The following is a 22,611-nucleotide window of genomic DNA, read 5'->3' on the forward strand; positions in this document are numbered from 1 at the left end:
CAAATGATTGTGTCTTAATACTCACTGCAATGAGCTTTTTGATCTAGGAACTATGCAGGCACCAAGGATCCAACCCACAGACAAATGTCATAGCAAGACTTCAGGTGAATGTATGCCAGTGTCCTTGTAACATGGGCTACCATGTCCCAGGTTTACAATTCTAAACCCATTTAATGGTCAGAGATGGTAAGCAGGGGGTGTAGAGAAGCGTCACTTGCCCAGCAGCTGAGGTAATCCTGAGTTTCCAGGAAACTATCCAGTTTAGAAAGCTGAAAAAATTTGAAGTTGGGGCAGCCCCAGTGGCGCAGCGGTTCAGCACCACCTTCAGCCCAGGGTGTGTTCCTAGAGACCTGGGATCAAGTCCCAAGTCAGGCTCCCTGCATGGAGCCTGCTTCTCCCTCTGCCTGTGTCTCTGCCTCTCTCTCTCTCTCTCTCTCTCTCTCTCTCTCTCTCTCTTAAATAAATAAAATCTTTTTTAAAAATTGCAGTCACAGGAGGAAAGAACTGATATCAACATTAATGTTCTCTGAATTTATGCCTCTATTTTCTAAGGGAAGTAAACTGTATTAAAAATAATGTTTATCAACATAAAACCAAGGGTATTTTTATAAGAAAATTTACCAGTAGAAATTTTTCCTTTCATATAATTTCCTTCTTTTTATTTTTATATCCAGATGTGATTAATGAGGCCTTTTGGAAAACAACCTCAGGATCTCTCACCTTCGCATGAGGTAATTTTCACATTCAGATACTTTTTTTTTTTCTGATTGCAATATTACAAAAAAATATTTAACCCAATTAATTGGTTCATTTGTTGATGTCTCTATGGGTTACATCTATCAAAGTGATTTTTTTCTTGAACTTTGGAATTGTTTTGTTATGATTATCCCCAGGCATCTATGTGTTTGTTGGGATTTCATTAAAAGAAATAGAACCTGATACATTTTTTAGAAAAATAATCAGTTAAATCATCTCTTAAAATAGTGTGTTGATAAAAAGCTGAATCTATAACAATAAATCTATAAGTTCTATAAATAGATCTAATAGTAATAATAGAAGAACCGAAACAAAGCTGTGATAGTACTTTTGTACTACTTAGGTATGTAGTAAAAATAGGCAATGCAAATAAAATAATCTAAACCATATTAAACCAGTACTTAAGCAGGTTGGAAACTGGTCTTACCATCTGTCAGTTTCTACACTGGCAGTTTCACAAATGAGATCTCTTTTTAACAAAACATCACAGCAGGAGATACAGACATGTGAATTGTAATTAAAATGTGAAAAATGCATTTCCTAGTTTTTGTCATTTGTATAAAGCTACTCTTATATTGTGGAATTCTAGACATATGAAATTATGCAAAAATGAAAGTCATTTTTATTTTGCCAAATCTATACATTGTTTGACTAAAAATTTTTACTTCAGTAATGACTGCACATGCTACCATGAATTAAAGTGTTTTTCCCTTATGTCTGGTACACTCAGTAATGAGATTCAATTATTTTTAATCATCAAAATGTAGAATATGAAGAGAAATAATTTGTATATTTTAATGCAGTCTAGATCTGCTAAGGACTAATTTTATTATTGTAATATTTAACTTGCCATTATATTATGTGAATAAATGAATTTTATTCACTTTCTGGAAAAAATAAACCTAAATAAGATTAATTTTCAGTTCCCATGTTCAACCTCTTGGATGTTATCTAGAAATTTAAGTTGATGTCAAAGATAGCAAGTATTCTTGACCTTTATCATTATGGAACTTACTATGTGCATGTATATTATATAACCAAACCCATTTGCATTCTAAACCTACTACTGGGGTGTAAAAATGCTTTATTTTGCACTCTCTTCACTTCCAACTTTTCCTCCAAATGTTAACATTTTAACCAACAAGTTGGGTATTGAGGTAGGAATGAGTTATTAAATCACCATGTAGTTGTTTCAAGTATAGCTGTCACAAAATATCCTATCCCATGTGTGCTTCTTACAATGAGATGTTGAAACCATTCTGACTGAGAGGTAAGGATTATGTCCCTTCTTAAACCTGAGCAGACTTTTGTGACTGCCTCCACCAATAGAATATGGTGAAAATAATGTTATGTAATTTCCTAGGTTAAGTCATAAAATCAATCACTTGTCAGTCACTTTTTGCTTGTTCTCTTGGGACAATTGCTCTTGGAACCTAGTCACTTGCTATAGAAACTATGTAGGGGACCACATAGAGAAGAATTGATGCCTTCACCCCTCAACAACATCAGACAGACTCCACATACTCCACATGTACCCAGTACCAATTTGCAAGCCACATAAGTGAGCCATCTTGGAAGTAGACCTTCCAGCTCCAAATCTAACCACTCCAGCCATCCATGTAGACCAAAGACAAGCTGAGCTGTAATAATTTTTTCACTGCTGCATAATGAATCTGCCACAAACATAGTGGCTTAAAATAAAAGTCAATTTATTAGATCACAGTTCTGTGGATCAGATTCTTAAAAGATGTGGCTAGTTCTCTGTTCGATATCACAAGCCTGATATCAAGGTGTGAGCCAGACTGAGTTCTCATCTGAAGGTTCTGGGGTACAAATGAGCTTCCAAACTCTTTCTAGTTTTTGGCAAAATTCAGACCTTAGAGTTTAGTTCAAAGGTCTCTGTTTCCTCGACACATGGCTGCTTCCTTCTTCAAGCCAGTAACAGTAGCTTTGAATCTTTCTCATGCTTCAATCTTCAAGTTTCTCTTCCTCCCCCAACCAGAGAAAACTCTGCCAGTAGACATAAGCCAATGGTCAGCTTATGACTGACTTACTCCTCATTATATCCCCAGTGCTCAGCTGAAGCAAAATAATGCGTGCTCAAGGAATTTTGGTGCCTTCTGAATGCTTATGACATCCAAGTTTCCATCTCCAGCCCTGAACTACTAATTCATTTCTACCTACCTCCTTAGCATTCCTACCTCTATATAGAAGCCTTCTGGATTCTTCTCAACACCTGTTGAGGTGGTCTTCCCTATCTCAATATCTGCTCTATTCTTCTGGTTGTTTGTGTTAAAGACCTTTGGGTCATTCTTAGTTTCTCTTTTTCCTTTATAATACACAGCTAATGTGTCAGCAAATCCTGTTTGCATTATCTTCACATTATATAGAGTATTCAATCACTTCTCTAAACTTCCACTGCTATGACCTAGTTTAAGCCACCATCATCTTTCACCTGGGTTATTGTGATAGCATTCTAACTGATCTCTACATACACCTCTGTCCCTCACAGTAATATTTTCAACACAGTAGGCAGCATTATCATGGTAAAATTTAAGTCAGATCATGCCACTCTTCTGCTCAAAATTCTCCAATGGCATTTTACCTCAATGAGAGTAAAAATTGTGAGAAAAGTCTACAGGCCCTACATTTCATAATTCCCCTCCCACATCACCACCGCTATATGCTGTTGCATTTCCTTCTGTGAATTTAATTTCTGGATACATGCAGGAGTCCCCTTCTTACTTCACTTTCTTTCAGACTTTGCTCAAACATAATTTCAGTGAAGCCATCACTGGCTGTTGTATCTAAAATAGAAATTCCACCACTTGCTAACATCCACTTCTGAGCCCCCTTACCTGTTTTTATTTTTCTTAGCATTTCTCTCATTCTAAAATACTGTATTGTATGCATTTATTCTTGTTTATTGTCCATTTTCCCCACTAACATAAAAGATAATGAGGCCAGGAATGTTTCTGTACTCACTGTGCCTAGAGCAGTGCCTTGTACATAGTGATCCTCAGTAATATCTGCTAAATGAATAATGAATCACTGAATAATAGCACAAGACCATATATTCAATGACGGAAGCACATACAAAAAGTGCAACAAGGGGATAAGAAGGCTTCAACCCTTTCTTCACTGACTTTTCTGAAAAACAAAAGCAAATTCTTGCCATTTTGCATAAGCTTTTTGAAAAGTTTTTATATAATTCTTTTATAATTTCAGTATTTATGAAGCATGTGGTAATTGAGAAATGTGTCCTCACAGTGATTCTAAAAGCAGATGGCAGTCGTTCATTTATTCATTCAGTCCACAAATATTTATTGAGTGTCTACTATGTGCCAGGAGCTAGACAAAGGTGAATAATAAATATTCACAAATTTTAATCAAGCATTGACAATACACTAGGCCGAACATTAAACTATGGCAAAAGAGAAGTAAAAGATACAGTCCAGACATCTGATAATCTAACAGGAAAGATGAATAAATGAACAGATAATTACTAAACTGTGTGATAAGGGCTACAATAAAGGCAAAACATTTTTAAATATTATGTAATACAGGTATAAATAATCCAAACTTAAGGGATAGGTTGTCAGGGAAGGATTCCTATCTGGCTTATGTTCTAAAATATATATCTTGCTTGATTATATAAATTTCATTAGACAAGTGGCAAGAAAATATTATTCTGTTTTCTGGGTTTAATAAATATTTGTTGATTTTTTAGTATTCAAATAATCTTGGGCTTGGCAGTCTTACCAAACACTGAATTTATGAAACTATTTTATTCACTTATAATTAACATGGTATTATGTTAATTTCAATATAGGGATTAACAATTCTATATATGAAATTTTTTAATCTACACATGTTATTTTTTTATCCTTAGAAGTAAAATAATATGGGATTGCTAATTCAAAAGTCTTAAATGGGGGATCCTTGGGTGGCTCAGCAGTTTAAGCCCCTGCCTTTGGCCCCCGGACGTGATCCTGGAGTCCTGTGATCGAGTCCCACATCGGGCTCCGTGTGTGGAGCCTGCTTCTCCCTCTGCCTGTGTCTCTGCCTTTCTCTCTCTCTCTCTGTGTCTCTCATGAATAAATAAATAAAATCTTTTAAAAAAAAAGTCTTAAATGTTTTTCTAGATTCACATGGACATAATGGAAAATTCAAGAGATGAAAAAGTCAATTTTCTAGTCAGGTTCTAATTTATTTATTATTTTTATTTAGTTGACATAAAAACATTATTTTTTTTTGTTTTGAAGTCCTGTATTCAAACTAAAATACCTTAATAAAGAATATAATGTATTGTTTTGCAAGAGCATTGTAATTGGAAAAGTTGTTTAAGTTCTGTGTTTGGTGCATACCCTGTGGCTACTACTTAGGGAAGACACCAATTAGAAATAGCCTAGAAGAATAATCACAAGTTTAAATTAAATCACAGGTCTTCCTGAACTCAAATGATTATGCTAATGTGCATATCTTACTCAATATTTTTTATGTCATAAATTTTTTGAGTTATTTCTATTTTTATCCATATCCTGCATAAATGACAGCCTCAAAATATAGGTCAAGGTGTTGCTAACTGCTTAGAGAAAGTACACACTTGAAATTTCTTTTCCTAAAGATCAAGCTAATGAAAGATGAATGATTGGACTTTTTGAAATTTAGATGCAAAGTTACAAAATAGCTAAAGGTCTACGTCTTATAGATGTAAACACATATAAGCATTAACTGTAAGCAACAAGGATCTGCCAAAAAATGATTTATAGCTAAATTTTTAAGGATTACATCTTAATTTATTTTTTTAAAAAGGTTTTATTTATTTAATCGAGAGAGAGAGAGAGAGAGAGAGGCGCAGACACAGGCAGAGGGAGAAGCAGGCTCCATGCAGGGAGCCTGACGTGGGGGTCTCCAGGATCACGCCCTGGGCTGTAGGCGGCGATAAACCGCTGAGCCACCTGGGCTGCCCAGATTACACCTTAATTTAGATCTTTTAGAAATATTGCATGTTGATAAAATCAGATCATATAGCTATAGGATTAGATTACCTATAAAAAGTCATATTTTCCTTGTATTTATAATATCCAGATTAATACTGTATTATTTGCAATAACATGACTCACCTGCTTTTCCAAATCAAAGCATGAGAATGTGATTTTAATGTTATCTATTCGATTTGGTATTTTCCTTCTAATAAAGGTGCATCTGTTATTCATTGTGTTAATAGTCAACGTTCTAGAAAAAGTATGCCTAAAGCATCACTAACTACTTGAAAAAAAAATTTAAGGAAACATAAGTGCTGAAGCATATAGAATGTGCTACCATGTTAAATATATGTTCATTAACAAAAACAAATTTAAAAAGAGAGTGGTTTTACATCTTCAGGGCAATAGCAAGTTATGCCTCAACAATCTACATGAATTTATGTCCCTAAACTTTTTTTTAAGATTTTATTTATTTACTCATGAGAGACACAGAGATAGAGGAGCAGAAACACAGGCAGAGGGAGAAGCAGGCTCCATGCAGGAAGCCCAACATGGGACTCGATCCCTGCACATAGGACTCAATCCCTGGACTCCAGGATCACGCCCTGGGCCAAAGGCAGGCACTAAACCACTGAGCCACTCAGGGATCCCATATGTCCCTAAACATTCTTCTACTCAATACTCTGTAAAACTCATAGACTAGTATTAGTACCTTTACATTTTTGAGAGACAGAGCTACCTAATATTTTTTTCTTAACCGCTAAAATTGTTAAGGTGTTTATAGCTATTTAATTCAAGGAGCTGCAAGTATTTAAATTTTTTGCAGAAAATATAGCACTATACAAATACCTCTATACAATGCTTTTCAGAAGAAAGGATTCGTTGCTTTAAAAAAAAAAAACATTTTTAAAAAGATTTATTTATTCATGAGAGACAGACAGAGACAGAGACACAAGCAGAAGGAGAAGCAGGCTCCCAAAAGGGAGCCTGATGCAGGACTCCAATCCAGGACCCCAGGATCATGCCCTGAGCCAAAGGCAGACACTCAACTGCTGAGCCACCCAGGTGTCCAAAGCAAATGTTTTTAAAGGTAAATAAAATCTCTCTCCTTTGTTTTCTATACCTTCAATAGTTTCTTCTCTTTTTTCTCCCTTCTTCTTGCTAATCCTATTCTTTTTCTTCTTTACCATAATCACAATGGCTACCTCCCAGGGAGGCCTTATTAACATGGTAGATACTGTGTTATTTCTTCAAATGTCTTAATCAAAATGTGCACACTTTGAAATAAACCAAGCAGAAAGGGACTGTACTCTTAACTAATTCTTTGATTGAGTTAAAAATGTAACTTCATTTTTCAGAATTAAGCTACCATTCGAATACATTATTTCCAACATCTGGAAACCTACTTCTAAATCTTTAGACCAGTGTCCATAGGATGGTATAATACATCTGGCAGAGTTTTTCAGGGAATATATAATGGTAGTTAGGCAGTGTGCTAATGGCATCATAGTAGTAGGGTCACCATTTGAATTCTTTTCCTTCACAATCTTCTATATTCATAGACTAGGCTTGGTTGAAAGAGAAAAAGTATGCTGAGATAGTGCACATCTCTACTTCAAAAAAAAAAAAAAACCAACAAAACAGTAACAAAAACTAAAAAGTAGGGGGGGAATCATACAACTGATTGTTGCTTAAATAGAAGATACATCTTATAAAAAAAAGAAAAATATGGTCCTATAGTGCAAATAAGAAAAACATATAGATATAACAACTTATGCAATAAGAGCACATAAAATGTAGCAATTAAGATCACTGGCTTTGCAGGTTGGACAGAACTGACATCATCCCTTACTCCACATTTTACTAGTGGAGAAACTTTGGGTAAGTTACTTAATTTTTCTAGTTCTTAATTCCCCCATATATGAAATTATGGTAGTAATAGTAGTTACTATCTTTGGGTGTTTGAGGGAATTAATAAGAAATGTTCATCACAGAACCTGCATAAGTATTCAGTATATGGTATCTATTGCTATTAATTTGCACCAAAGCCATACTGCTAAATCAGTGAATATATAAATTCTTCCAACTTACTGTGCAACTAAATGCATATAAAAATAACTCCAAATTACCATCTGTAATTGAAATAAGCATTGAAAACATGAATTACATTTTTTGGAATTGGCCAGAATATTGCTAGCTTTATTTTCTAAGCATAATATTTACTAAGAAGTAACATGTTTCCAAGTAGTCAACAAATATTCATGGAACACTCAAGATTTGTCAATCACTATCCTAAGACCAGGCTAGATATAAAACAGTAGACAAGGAAGGCGGGATTCTTGCTTTCCTGCAGTTTATTTTCTAGTAGGTAAAAAGGCAGGAAAGCAAAAAGATAACAAATGGGTAAATAGATACAGAAGAAAATTTCATGAAATGATTAAATGCTATGAGAACAAGAAATCAAAATGACACTCTGTGTAGTGATTGGCTGACTTCTTTGGTTTGGGTGTGTCAAGAGAGGACTCTCTTTGAAAGTATATTTAAATTAGGATGAATTAACTAGGAGGAGCCGGCTACAGCCAGCTCAAAGATATTAAGGTAAGAACAAGTTTGCTGTATTCCTAGGTAGGAGGATTAAAAACTAGGCCAATGTGTTTGGACCTTAGTGGTTTAGGAGGAAAATAATGCTCAAATTATCTTATGCTTCCATTTGTTTTTCCTTTTCTGGATTATTAACCAATTTCCACTTAATTGACGTATTTATTCTTGATGTTAGAACAAAAACATTTCTTTTTTACTCCAAGATATTTACAATATCCCAGGATATGTCCATGGTGTGCTCTGACATTATTAACAAAATTAAAAATATAATTAAATATAATGTATATGTTAGAGGAAAATATTCTCGTTTTTTTAAAGAAAATATTATTCCATAAAACTTAAAGCGTTTATTTGAAAACCAATAATTCTCTATCTCAGTTGTAAGTTTCAGAGAGCCTATTTCCATCTGCAGTAACCAAAGTGGGAAGTGGGGGAAAAGAACACAGGGCTGTAGTATCTTCAGCCCACCAGCATGCAAATCATTTAGCATTGTACCACTTTACTGAAGCTTTTACTGCCAGGGACCCTGAAGAAATCATTTCCATTACTAGTCTGTTCTAATAACCCATTTGCTGATTCAGCTACCTGAATGTAAATATCATAGAAATGACTGGAAAATAAAAGCCAATTTGAAACAGTGAAAAGGGATCTAAAAGAAAATGCTTCCTACATATGCCTTCATTTTCATAACTCTTTATTTAAAAATCTGCTTATCATAGATAAAGGCTTTTGACTCTATTTGAAGCCAATAGAAAAAGATAATTCTTTTATCACATATCACTATACTTTGCTTAAAGCTCCCTATCTTAAATGACAGCTGTTTCACCCATACTAACACAATACATGTAGAAATGCTTCTATTTTTTTATATATGTATATATATTTACTCCAAATTGCCCCAAATAGTAAAATGGCCACAGTGAATTCCATAGCATTACAGTTAAAGTCCTTCATTGTCTATTCAATAGAGGTCTTAGTAGCTTGTCTTGAGGTACAAATGAGATCATGCACTGTTTATTTGCTATACACAGGAGGTGTTTTTCTCTCTGCTTGAGCTTCTGTTCAGTCCAATATTCTCTCCATATATCTGGCCCTCCCTCCAACCCCCAATAGCTTTTTAATATTCCTAGCTGTTGAACTTAAGACTGGCCTCCAGGAAAAAAATTCTTTGTGTGATCTGTATGATTACTATATTAAAGTAAAACATTGAATGAGTAATGTAGCCTTTTGAAATTCACCCCAAATAATATTAGTGATGTAGTTTGATTTTACTGCATTCATGTCTAAAATACAAGATTATCTTAGAAATATGATCATTACAAATGACTTTTAAGCTGCATAACTATATATTTCAAAGCTGATCTGAGTAGGTTTAAAAGGCTACAAATTGCAGAGAAGTAAGCAGCTGCCTTCAAAAAGAATTTGTAATTAACATACCATCATGGTATTGAGTTGAAATTTCATCAAAATTAAAGCTAAAATATTAAAATAATTTTTAAAATATAAAAGCTTAAGGAAAAGACATTCATGATGAAAACATAGATCACATTTGTGGCTATGACAAATGCCACAATAAATGTATCACTGAAAATACAAGTGTAATATTAAGTGGTTTCCATTTTTTTTTCCCCCAATATATATATGATGTCAGTTCATCCTTTTCTAGTCTGGTAAAGATATGTGCACATTCTGAAAAAAGCAGAAAGTTCCTTTAATAATAAAGATTCCTAAACTCTTTTTCCATTAGTGCTAATGGTTTTGGTTGAACTTGAATTAGACCTGTTTAACAATCAACATCTAATTTGTTTCCTAGAAGGTAAAGGAGAGCAGATTTTCTTTGGCATATTGCTTATTCTAAATGGGTTGTTTTTAAGAAACAAGAGACACGGTGAAACTCGGACAACCGAATAGAAGTTCCTCTCTTTTTTTGATGTTACATTTTTTTTAAGATTTTATTTATTTATTCATGAGAGAGAGAGAGGGAGAGAGGCAGAGACACAGGCTGAGGGAGAAGCAGACTCCCCACAGGGAGCCCAATGCAGGACTCAGTCCCAGGACCCCCTGAGCCAAAGGCAGACACTCAACCACCCACGTGTCCCTTGATCTTATAAGCTCTTTTATAAGAGATGTTTACATTGATAAGGAAAAATCTCTGTTTATAAGGGTGTCTCACTAACTGTAACTAGAAAAGGAGGTTGACTCAATTTCTAAAAACTCTTATCAAGGGAGAAGGCAAAGACTTAAATCTGACTCCCCCCCCCCCCCCCCCCCGCGCCATCTTTTGTCTTTAGATGAAATCAGTATTGAAGGTGATGGTTTTGGCCATTTTGGAGAGTTTCTCAGTTTTCCTGGGTCTTTCCTCTGGATGTAGAAAGTATATATGTTATTAAAGTTTTGTCTTTCTTCTGTATATCTAATATCAATTTAATTATTTGAACAGCCAAAGAACCTGGAAGGGGATAAGGAAAGCTTTTCCTCCTAGGAACTCTGACAAAAAGCTAGCAGAAGGTAAGAATTCTTACCGTGGATTTCTCTCTGCAGAGTCCAGTGAAAGTGAGAGTCTCTTTTTTTCCTTTTCTTTTTTTTTTTTTTTAAGATTTTCTTTATTTATTCATGAGAGACACAGAGAGAGAGAGGCAGAAACACAAGCAGAGGAAGAAACAGGCTCCACGCAGGGAGCCCGACGTGGAACTCGATCCTGGGTCTCCAGGATCACACCCTGGGCTGAAGGCGGTGCTAAACCACTGAGCCACCTGGACTTCCCTCTTTTTTTTTTCCTTTTCTAAATTTAGATTAGCAGAAATTTATTTGTGTGAACTAGTTTCTTATGTATAGGGACCTTGGTAAGAATTTGTTCTATATTGATCCCTTTCTTCCCAAAGACGATCATTGTTCTCTTCTGTCTCTTTCATCTTGTTCTATGCCTTGAGATCTCAGCTTTGTAAAATAGTAAGCATATTCTCTCTGGCCTCTGACATCCAGAAGGTGCACATAATGGCATGAATCTAGTGGCCAGTTGAATAGACTTGGGATTCTGAGACACAAAGTGAGCAGCATTCTCTTTGTCCTGCTGTGCTAGCTCTCAGGGGAGTTTGTCTTAAGGTGTCTTGGTCCTTAAAGGGCTTTTGTTGTCTCAACTTTTGTTGTCTTGTTAGAATTGGAAAAGTCCCATCCCAGTAGCCCCTGCTCAGTATCACAGATTAGCAGGTCAGTGACTGGAGGTGTCTCACGTCCTTACAGGAAATCAGAGACAGCGTTTGCATTACACCACTCTTACCAGAGGCCTTTGGTTTCTCTGGCTATAACTGAACCACATAACTTCACTCCTTGTTGAATCACAGAAACTATACCATGTGAGTTTTTGCCTAAAAGAAACTTTATCTGCAGCAAATGAGGAGGAGATCACAGGGAATAATTTCCAAAGTTGTGAGTCCCTGACAAGGATGAATAGATTCCTTTTATTTAGGGTTAGGATGACTATTTACACAGGAGCAGGCATAAGGTCCCACTTACACCTTAAAGAAACATGCCTATGCATACATCGTACCTCCATGCACAAGGAGGCTTGTGCTCCTCCTTGGGTAGAGATTTTTAGTATTATAATGAGGTAAAGATAGTTCTTGGTCATTCTAGAGGTCATTCCATGGTCCATCTTCACAGGTGTGTGTTGGAGGAAGGGTGCTGGTTACATTCAAACTGGTCTGGGTGGTCTGGGCCAGCTGGAGTTTTTGTCAGGGCAATTGCTATTGCTTGAGGGGTGGTTTCACTTTCCGTTTGCCTAAATTGAGAGATAAACTGGAAAGAAGAGCTTAAGGAAAAATGTGGGACAAAGGTCTGTGAGTACAAGTAGGTGAGCAGTAAAGGCCTGGTATTGGGGTCTAGCTGGTGACTAGGCAAACTCTGGGTGTGAACTTTCCTGATCTTGTGAGGGATGCATCTTTTGCACCCTCTCTTGGAACCACTCTTATGTTCGTGGTTTGAATTGCTATTGAGAGTAATATAATATCCTGCTTGTTGGGCAGCCCCAGTGGCTCAGCGGTTTAGAGCCACCTTCAGCCCAGGGCATGATCCTGGAGACCCAAGATGGAGTCCCATATTGAGCTCCCTGCATGGAGCCTGCTTCTCCCTCTGGGCATCTGTGCCTCTCTCTCTCTCTCTCTCTCTCTCTCTCTCTCTCTCTGTGTGTGTGTGTGTGTGTGTCTCATGAATAAATAAATAAAATCTTAAAAAAAAAAATCCTACTTGTCAATGGCCAGATGATAGATCCTTTGAATTGGCTATATTTAAAAGAAAAAAAAAAAGTTTAGACCATTCTGATCCTAAGCAAGTGTCTTATTAGTACCTATGGAAAGATCAAGTTCAAAAGTGGATATGAAGAACTATAATGGTTAGCCTTAGGGGCTGATTTAATAAAATGAAAAAATAGAAATTAGAACAAAAATTAATGTCCATAGTCAACACAAATTCCCCTTCTCAAAATCTAGCTCCATCTGCCTGTTTTAGCTTCCTTTTTTCCCTACAGGATTTACTGAGAGCACTCCAGCCTAATCTCTAGGCTCAGTATATACAGATTACTCAGGTAAATGCTAAAAGCCAGGAAGTACATTTAGCAAACATATCAGGATAAACAATAAGGCTCATTTTGTGGGATACCGTATCAGGCTCTGTTACTTTCAGACCTTCCTATGCAATATCCTTTGCAGTTATATCCTAGACCCCCATCCAAAGAGTTTATGTCTCTTGGACAGTAGAATACAGAAATCTCTTGGTTTCTATCTTAGCTGGAAAATTTCTCCCTGATATAAAAAGGCAACTTTAAAATAGGTTGGTTAAGTTGACAAATCAGTCTCTAAGTATTATAATGGAAAAAGCTGCCCAGTTCTTTGAAGATAGTTTATAGGAATGCTGACAAAATAAGTAACAACTCTTGATTTACAACTTTTTAGAAAAATAAAAGTGTAACTCTGAAAGCAACTCTGTCCCTTCACACCGTTTCCTATTTGCCTCTAGACATTTGTAGATACTGTGAAAAATCAGGAAATTGAAAGTATGATTGTAAATGTACCACAAAACTCCTTAGAGAAAACTTGGATAATGTGTCTGTGTCTTTGTGATATAGATTCTTTTAACCTCTGGCTCTAGGACCTAAGAACCATTTTTTGAAATGCAAACTTTAGGGAGAAGTTTTTCATCACAAGGAAAACAAAAGTTAGGCTAATAAAGGGGCCTTTTTAAAGTAGAAGTGCTGGAAAGGTTCTCTTTCAAAAACTCTAGACCATGGCTTCCTTAAGATTACTTGTCAAGTACAAATAGAAATCTTAAACATCTTCTCCACATATATTAGTAACTATATGGTCTCTATGTTTATCTGTATGTTTATGTGTGTCGATATATGTATGTTACAAATGTGTGTTATTTTTCTACCTCTAAAATTAATTTGTTTTTTTTTTTTAATTTTTTTTTTATTTATTTATGATAGTCACAGAGAGAGAGAGGCAGAGACACAGGCAGAGGGAGAAGCAGGCTCCATACACTGGGAGCCCGACGTGGGATTCGATCCCGGGTCTCCAGGATCGCGCCCTGGGCCAAAGGCAGGCGCTAAACCGCTGCGCCACCCAGGGATCCCTCTAAAATTAATTTGTACAGAGCCTTTTAATTGCTTTAAACAATCAAGCACTTATATCAACTTAGTATTCATAAAAATTCTCAAAAATATAATAGACACTAACCCAAACTCTTTTCAGGTTCGTGTGATCTCAGATATTATTTGGTATTGAAACTAGTTTAAGTTTGTTAAGTTTAATTAAAATAGACATGTCTTTAGAGCTCTCATAATTAAATATAAACTTTTATTCTACCTAGGCTTACTAAAGATCACATAAATCCATGTTAAATCTCTTTAAAAAATTGGTCAGCAAGAAAAATAGCTTGGGATGGTGGCTGACTTTCAAAAGTTTCACAAAATTTTCATGAGTAATCTAAATATAATTGTTGGGAGCAAATGCTTACAATAGATGTAACTGGAATAAGAATTTTTAGACTAATTTTTAAGCAATAATTATATTTATTAGTATATGTACTTACAAATTGCTTCCAAAATCTTTCTGGTAACTTGAAACTTTGGAGTTTTGCTAATAAGTTAAATATTGGAAATTTATTGAATATCTAAAATTATTTCCAAATAAGATAAAATAGTGAAACATTAATTACTGAACATAGATTTATGTACTTTTGGCTTCCTATTGCAAAGGAACTAAAGATAAATTTGTGCCTGTTAGTAGACATGACTTGTGCCACATTGAAATATGCTATTAAAAAGAGTACATGTTTCCAGAAATTACAATATATATTAATAAATTTGCCAATCTAAAGAATGCTGGTGTAACAGACAATTCACAATTGCTTACTTCTTCTTCTTTTCTGTTTTTAAGGTTTTATTTTTAAGTTCTCTATATTCAACATGGGGCTTGAACTCACAACTCTGAGATCAGAGACTCCTGTTCCACTGACTGAGCCATCCAGGTGCCCCCACAATTGTTTACTTCTTAGTTTCACTAAAATTTAAAGTTTTTAAGGGTTAAGGTACTAATTAACACGTATTTAAAACTACTAGCAGTAATAATGGAAACAACTAGATATGTAGGGAAAGGATATGTTTTTGGCTAAGGAAAGGTATGAGGTATGGAGATGCATTTTTGTTAAGGAGAAAAGAAAAGTGAATTTGTCTTTTTTTTTTTTTTCTTTTTAAAGATTTTATTTATTTATTATGAGAGACCCAGAGAGAGAGAGAGAGAGAGAAAGAGAGGCAGAGACACAGGCAGAGGGAGAAGCAGGCTCTAGGCAGGGAGCCTGAAATGGGACTCGATCCCAGGTCTCCAGGATCAGGCCCTGGGCTGAAGGCCACTGAGCCACCCGGGCTACCTGCATTTTTCTTTTTTTTTATTTTTTTATTTTTATTTTTATTTTTTTCCTCATTTATGATAGTCACAGAGAGAGAGAGAGAGGCAGAGACACAGAGGGAGAAGCAGGCTCCACGCACCGGGAGCCCGACGTGGGACCCGATCCCGGGTCCCCAGGATCGCGCCCTGGGCCAAAGGCAGGCGCCAAACCGCTGCGCCACCCAGGGATCCCACCTGCATTTTTCTTAAAGTAAAACTGTTTGTTGCAGAATGGAAAAGAAGAGATAGAGAACAAAATTAAATAGAAAATTGAGAAAAGAAAGAGAGAGAACCTTACCTTGTGTAGTCAATTTGACTAAAATTGAAGGAGCTTGTTATGAGTTATAAAATTAAGCCTTAAAAGTAATCACATACTGGGATGCCTGGGTGGCTCAGTGGGTTAAGCATCCAAATCTTGATTTTGGTTCAGGTCATGATCTCAGGGTTGTAAGAGAGGTCCCAACTCTGGCTCTCCACTCAGTGGAGAGTCTGTTTGAGATTCTCTGATTATCTTTCCCTCTCCCTCTGCCCCTTCCCTGCTCTCTCTCTCTCTCTCTTGCTAAAATACGTAGATAAATCTTTAAAAGCAATCATGTACTTACAGAAAACTAAGCCTTGATTTTCTTTCATCTGCTGAAAAGGACAGTTTTCTTGGATTATTGGTCTATAACTGATAAGAGATTATGAAACATTTTCCTTTATCTTTTAAATAATCTTCCTGGAAAGCAAAGGTTTGGTGATTTATCAAAATGATATCCTGTGCTCTTTCTCATCAGGTCTTTGTTTACTTAAGGAAACTGAATCTTCTTAATATTAAAAAAGTTATGTTTTGCTCACCATTATGTGACCTATGTATTTGCCTTTGAAATCTTTTCCTGTTACTTTGTTTAAATAAATAAGTAATGCTTCATAATGATCTTTGATCTTATTTAGTTAAATGTTCAAACCTTTTGATGCTTTTGACAAACTTCCCCAGATCAAATTCTTTTTTTTTTTTTAAGATTTTATTTATTTATTCATGAGAGACACACAGAGAGAGAGAGAGAAAGAGGCAGAGACACAGGCAGAGGGAGAAGCAGGCTCTGTGCAGGGAGCCCAACACCAGACTTGATCCCAGGTCTCCAGGATCACACCCCCAGCCAAAGGCAGCACTAAACCACTGGGCCATCAGGGCTGCCCCACAGATCAAATTCTAAATGAAGACTTTTTGACCTCAAACTAACTTTGGGATATCCCAGAGGGTCATTGGAACATCTGAAAATATTTGTACTGTCTCCCCATGAAAAGAGTGCTATTACACAATTAGATTAATGGTAAATTACTTGGGAAGCATTGTCTAATAAGTGATGATAAGCCTTAGATGATATTGTATGGGTGAAATGTTATTAATATGTGTTCTAGGACTTGTGAAATTCCTAGAAATCTGATATGTCCCGGTAAAATATTTTTACATATAATTCTAGCTATTGTCTTGAAGTAGAGTGTCACAGAAAAAAGCAATTTTCATTGTTAATTGCATTATAATGAACTCTCATGAGATCTTTACCATGGTTGTTTTAAGTCTTTTGTTCATTAAACAATTTATTGGTTTATACCAATTGGAAAAATGCTTCATCTTTAGTGTGACTCAAGGAAAGAACACTGAGTACAAGTTTCTGATAACTTTTAAGATTAGACCATTAAACTGAGTAAGACTATAATGGAAAAACTGGATTTATAAAACTGCTAACAAGAGATCAAGATCAACAAGAATTAACTACATGGGACTGAATAAACTAATGGTGATTATAATTGTTATGACTTTTTTTTTGAAACACTGCTGAATTTTTTAATGTTTTATTTTTCCAGGTTTAGAAGGGAATTTTCTCTTTTCTCTTTTCTCTTAAGCTACCTATATGACTTAGAGCAATTTGGTAAAATCTAGCTTTGTGAACAAAGATGAAATATTTATCTTTTTCTTCCTGCCTAATCCCACCTGAATTCTGAAACTCTCAATGAGCATTCTTATTTTCATGGTAATATATTTATTTTCATAAATTTAATAAAAATCTGGTCTTGTAATAGGATAGAAACTGATTATATTATCAAGGCTTTGACTAGAGTGTCAGATTTGAGAATGTGCATAAAATCAGATATCCCAGGGGGATCCCTGGGTGGCGCAGCGGTTTGGTGCCTGCCTTTGGCCCAGGGCGCGATCCTGGAGACCTGGGATCAGGTCCCACGTCGGGTTCCCGGTGCATGGAGCCTGCTTCTCTCTCTGTCTTTCTCTCTCTCTCTCTCTCTCTCTCAAATAAATAAATAAATAAATAAATAAATAAATAAATAAATAAATAAAAAATCAGATATCCCAGACAGCTTTAAGGAACTAAGATTGACTTAATGGAGCCAATAAAGCCCCTTGGACATACAACCAGGCACCTTGCCTACTGGGTTCCCAACAGCCTTACCAGGTAAGTAACTAAGGTCGCTTCCTGGCAGGTGTAGGAAACTTATAGGATATTTTGGGGACCCTGAGAAGAAAGGAAGTCACTGCAATCTATTAAGTATTTCAGGCTGGTCTGATAGCAAGTCTTTGGCTTGGTTTCCTAGACTTAGGGGCTTTTAAAAATCCTATTGAGGTTTTTAATGAAAAGTTTCAATAAAGCAGATTTAAAGGAGCCTATATGATCAATCACTATTCTTGCTGCACTTATGTAAATAATCAGGCCAAATCTATCTATCTATCTATCTATCTATCTACCTACCTACCTACCTTTAGGACAAATCTATTGAAACTAGACATTTTTTAAACATTTTATTTATTTATTCATGAGAGACACAGAAAGAGAGAGGCAGAGACATAGACAGAGGGAGAAGCAGCCTCCCTCCCAGGAGCCTGATGCAGAACTTGATCCCAGGACCTTGAGATCATGACCTGAGCAAAGGTAGATGCTCAACTACTGAGCCACCAGGTGTCCAGAGACTAGATATATTTTGCAAACAAATTAGTTTTACTTATAATTGCCTTTGGTAAAAATGAGGATGATAGAAAAATCCTGCTTCAGTAAAAAACTACAATGCTTATGTGGATACAGATTCTAGTCCTGTTTTTCTATTCATGCTAATTTATCTTTGAGGTTTTTTTTGTTTTGTTTTGTTTCGGTTTTTTTTTTAAGATTTTATTTATTCATTCATGAGAAACAGAGAGAGAGAGAGAGAGGTAGAGACACAGGTGGAAGGAGAAGCAAGCTCCATGCAGGGAGCCTGATGTGGGACTCGATCCTGGGTCCCCAGGATCACACCCTGGGCCTGAAGGCGGCGCTAAACTGCTGAGCCACCCAGGTTGCCTGGTTTTGTTCTTTATAAACTGGATAGGAATCTAAATTCTTCTAGTTTCCTCATATGCCTACAAATCTCCAAACTAGCACTTCAATTTTCTCCTCCTCTTCTGCCTTGCAATCACTGAGAAATTAAACTGCCTTTTCCTGAAGCCCTGCAAACTGGCTAGAACACTTGGTAACTCACCACAGGGGCTCATAGTTAGACCATCTTTTGCTGTATGAGCCACTCAGAAAGTTGACTGGTAGGCCCCTTGATATCATCAGAGCCATTCATTTTTTTTTTTCATCAGAGCCATTCAAATGGCAAAGCAGGAAGTTCTGTCAGATTGCCATTGCCTCCTCTCACTGCATTTGAAGATACTTTGAAGCAGACATCTAGAAGTTTCCTCAACTGGCAGTTCTCATGACTCAGACACTGGGTTTATAATATGCTCTAAACATTAACTTCTGTTTTTCTTTTGTTTCCATAGAAATACTTCTTGTTAAATCCCGGATGGCTTGCTTTCACAATATAGCCTGACTTTGGGACCGCCTCCTGAAATGAGACACGACTGTTTAACTGAACTGACCTGACCCATTCTCCAGAATAAGACTACTTCATTGAGGTATGGAGCAATCTATCAACTATGCTTCTGGATTGTGAAATTTCTTTTTTGAAATTCCAAAAGAGGAACTGAAAGGGAGAAGATTTTGTCATCTCAAGATAAGCCTCTTTGGCATATTGATTATTTTAAACTGAAGAAACAGAAGACACTGGTGAAGCTCTAAAAACTGAGTAGAAGTTACCCTTTTGATAAGGGAAATCTTCATTTATAAGCATGTACCTAATACTGTGCCAGGAAGAGGGGGAATGACCAAATCTTTAGAAACTCTTATCAGTGACGAAGGCAAGGGCTTATATCTGAGTGACAACATAATCTTTATTTACTGTGCTTTTCCTGGTAACCTCACATAACCTACTCCCCACCCCTAACATCTTCTTTTGTCTTTAGATGAAGATAATATAAGATGATGGCTTTGGCAATTTTGGGAGTTTCTCAGTTCCACTGGGTCTTTGTCTCTTGTTCTTCTATTAATCTGTCTTACATAATTTTAATTATTAGACCAGCCAAAGAAGGTAGAAGAAATAAATGTTTTCTACCCCTGCAAAGGCTGAGGTTGAGGTCACCCTGTGAAGACAACTTGGTATGTATGTATGTGGGTATGTGTGGAGGAAGAGCCGATTATTTGCATTTGAGTCATTACTTGCCTTAAGCAGAATATAATTACAGCTATTAATAATGATAGTAATATTAACAATTTCCATAAATATCTTTTTGTATTTCTTTCTAAATTGTATACTTATAGTATTTTTCTGTTTTCTGTCAGTTAGAATTAGCTGTACAGAATTTATAATCAGGCACAAATATTTGAAAGGAAAATAATCACTTTTCCTGGAAGTGTCTTTGCCTCTTTTTTCCCAGCCTTCATGGAAGGTACTAGAGGTAAAAGTTGAGAAGCAGTAGATGGAGTATGTTTTAGTTAAAACGGAAAAGGAGCTGGCATATGTTATTCCATAAGTCTTCACAGCAGCCAGGTGTAAGAGACATTTTTGCCTGTGTTTCATAAATGGAAACATGAAGTTCAAATAAATTAAGAAATCTACATATAAGCAAGATTCAAATTGAGGAGATGCAGTCCCCTGCTAAACCTGGATGGGGCTCAAGTAAGGTTGAGTTATGTAAGGTAAGCAGAGATGAAGGAGGAAAACATCCGAGAGGAGACAGATTGGTTCTTAGCATTGCCAGTTGATAATATTTATCAAAGTTTTACAAAAATGCAAAGGCCAATTACCTAATTCATTAGGCCGGTTATATATGTAACATGAATGTTAGCAGCTAAGAGTTTATTATGAAGAATTTATTAACCCTAGACCAAAAATACTGTGTTTCTATGGGTTTTTTCCCCCTAGCTTAATGAGTGTTCATGGTATTATGAATGCTTTTTATGAAGCCTTTTTGATTCTGTAGTGTTTCCATTTATGAAAGATGTATGCATCGCATGAATATTAAGTGGGGAAGTAATCTAAATATACATTTTAAGAAACCTGCTTTCCCATTCAATGGCAGTCTTCCTTTAAATTAGAAATGGATAAACTTAAAGATAACCTCTTTTTCACTGGTCTGAACATCAGAACCAGGGCTTTGTTAGAGAGAATGGTAATTGTAGACCTTCAGTCAATCCTGGTAACTGCTCTATTCTGTTATCAGCATTCTAGCTCAGTCTAGCAGTTAGAATAGAGAGCATGGGAAAAGCGACCTTGAATACTGTATCTGCCCATCCTTCTATGGAAGATTTGTCAAACTCGACAAATTTTGCAAAACTGTAAGGCTGTGCATATTGAATGGAAAATTTTGAGAATTCAGAGCAGATAAAGATGCTTTTCAGATCTCAGTTTCCCTTCCTCCCTGACAGGCCATTCACTATCATCTGATCTTTCTTTATTTTCTTGGTCTTTCTGACATTCTTTCTCTCTCACTTTCTCTTTCTCTTCCTCCCTCCCTCCCTTCCTGCCTCCTGGCCTCCTTCCCTCTCTTTCTTTCTCTCTATCCTCTCTCCATCTCCCTCTCTTTCTCCATTACTACCAAGACATTTCATTTTATAAGGCCCTGTAATACATCAGTTTTCATACTTTCCCACTTTTAACTTCCTTTTTATTCCCTCTTGCTTTTTCCTAAATGGTATATAAACATAAATATTGAAGAAGAATTAAATTTGGAAAGCAATAAGAGCTACCCTGAAATAAGACCAAAAGCAATTCACCTGAGCTGAACAGGCTGCAAATTAGGCATCCTGGTCAAAGGAACAGGAGAATTTGAAGCTAGTCATTTTCTAGAAGTCTTATAACCAAGAACCTAGAACACATAATCCCTCCCATACTATTATTCACTGATGTGTTTCATGGTGCAAAACCCATGGACACGTCTTGGTATTAATCCCATTCTTTCGGGTCCTTTATTGGTCCTACATTAAGCCCTAACCTAATTTTTCTTCTAATGAGAACTCCAAGTTATCACCTCTGGAAAAAAATGCGATCTAGATTTGTGAAGAATCCTATCTTGAACAGATACTAAGGTACTCCTAACAGATACTAAAGGTACTCCTGAACTTTTTTAGTTGAATACTGGAAATCAGAGAATCTACAGCAATACCCTCTGAAATCATACTAAGAAGTCAAACTCCCTTAGGAACATGCTGGAAATTTTAAGCAAATGTAATTCCCTTGCTGGCACTAAAGGAATTCTAAAACCTTTGGGAAAACCTAGTTGAATAAATGATATTTCATAAAATGTTTGGGTTTTCCCTGAGTGAGAAATATTTCACCTCTTTTCAGTCTGGCTTTCTTATAATCTGATATACTTAAGGCCTTTGTGGTGAATGGATAGAAAGCCACTTTGACTTTACTCCATTTCAGGAGGTGAACCATCCCACTTCAATAGTCCTTTCTACTCACATACTCTGAGCTTTCCAATTCTTGTGATCCCTTACATTTGACTCATGCTATCTGTCAAATTTCAGTACTTAACAGTCTCTTGCCACAATTTAGGCATCAATGGCTCTATTCAAGATATAATTCCTGGTATTTCTCTCCTCTCCACCAAAAAGAGGAATGTTAACTTCCTCACTTCAGATTTTATAATGGAATTGAAACATTGGGCCTACTCCTTTTGTAGGGATTCCAATATGAGGAAGATATAATCAGCCCTTGTTCCTAAACCAAAATACTCCCAAGTCTCTCCATTAGTAAAAAGTTTGGGACACATATCAAGATCAGCAATTAATATTGAGGATTGCAGAGGGTAACATCCATGAAAATATGAAAGACAAGATTTATTTCTACATTTTAATGATCTTTTATCAGCTAAAACAATGATACTTTCCTCCTTTAAACTTTAGTCTGACTCTAGCTTTTAGAACTCCTGAACAGGTATAATTAAATGAAACAAGATACTTAGTAAACATTAGGAA

The 22,611-nt window shown here is 36.1% G+C and overlaps 1 long non-coding RNA gene across 1 annotated transcript; it reads left to right on the forward strand.

Moving 5' to 3' along the window:
* The first annotated feature begins 653 nt into the window (after positions 1-653).
* Positions 654-19,835, forward strand: LOC129501930 (uncharacterized). Its single transcript, XR_008662855.1, has 3 exons — positions 654-731; positions 10,786-10,853; positions 19,074-19,835. It is a non-coding gene; the product is annotated as an uncharacterized LOC129501930 (long non-coding RNA).
* Positions 19,836-22,611: the final 2,776 nt, after the last annotated feature.

Source organism: Nyctereutes procyonoides, unplaced genomic scaffold (genome assembly GCF_905146905.1).
Source record: "Nyctereutes procyonoides isolate TBG_1078 unplaced genomic scaffold, NYPRO_anot_genome, whole genome shotgun sequence".
In the NCBI taxonomy this organism is placed as follows: domain Eukaryota; kingdom Metazoa; phylum Chordata; class Mammalia; order Carnivora; family Canidae; genus Nyctereutes; species Nyctereutes procyonoides.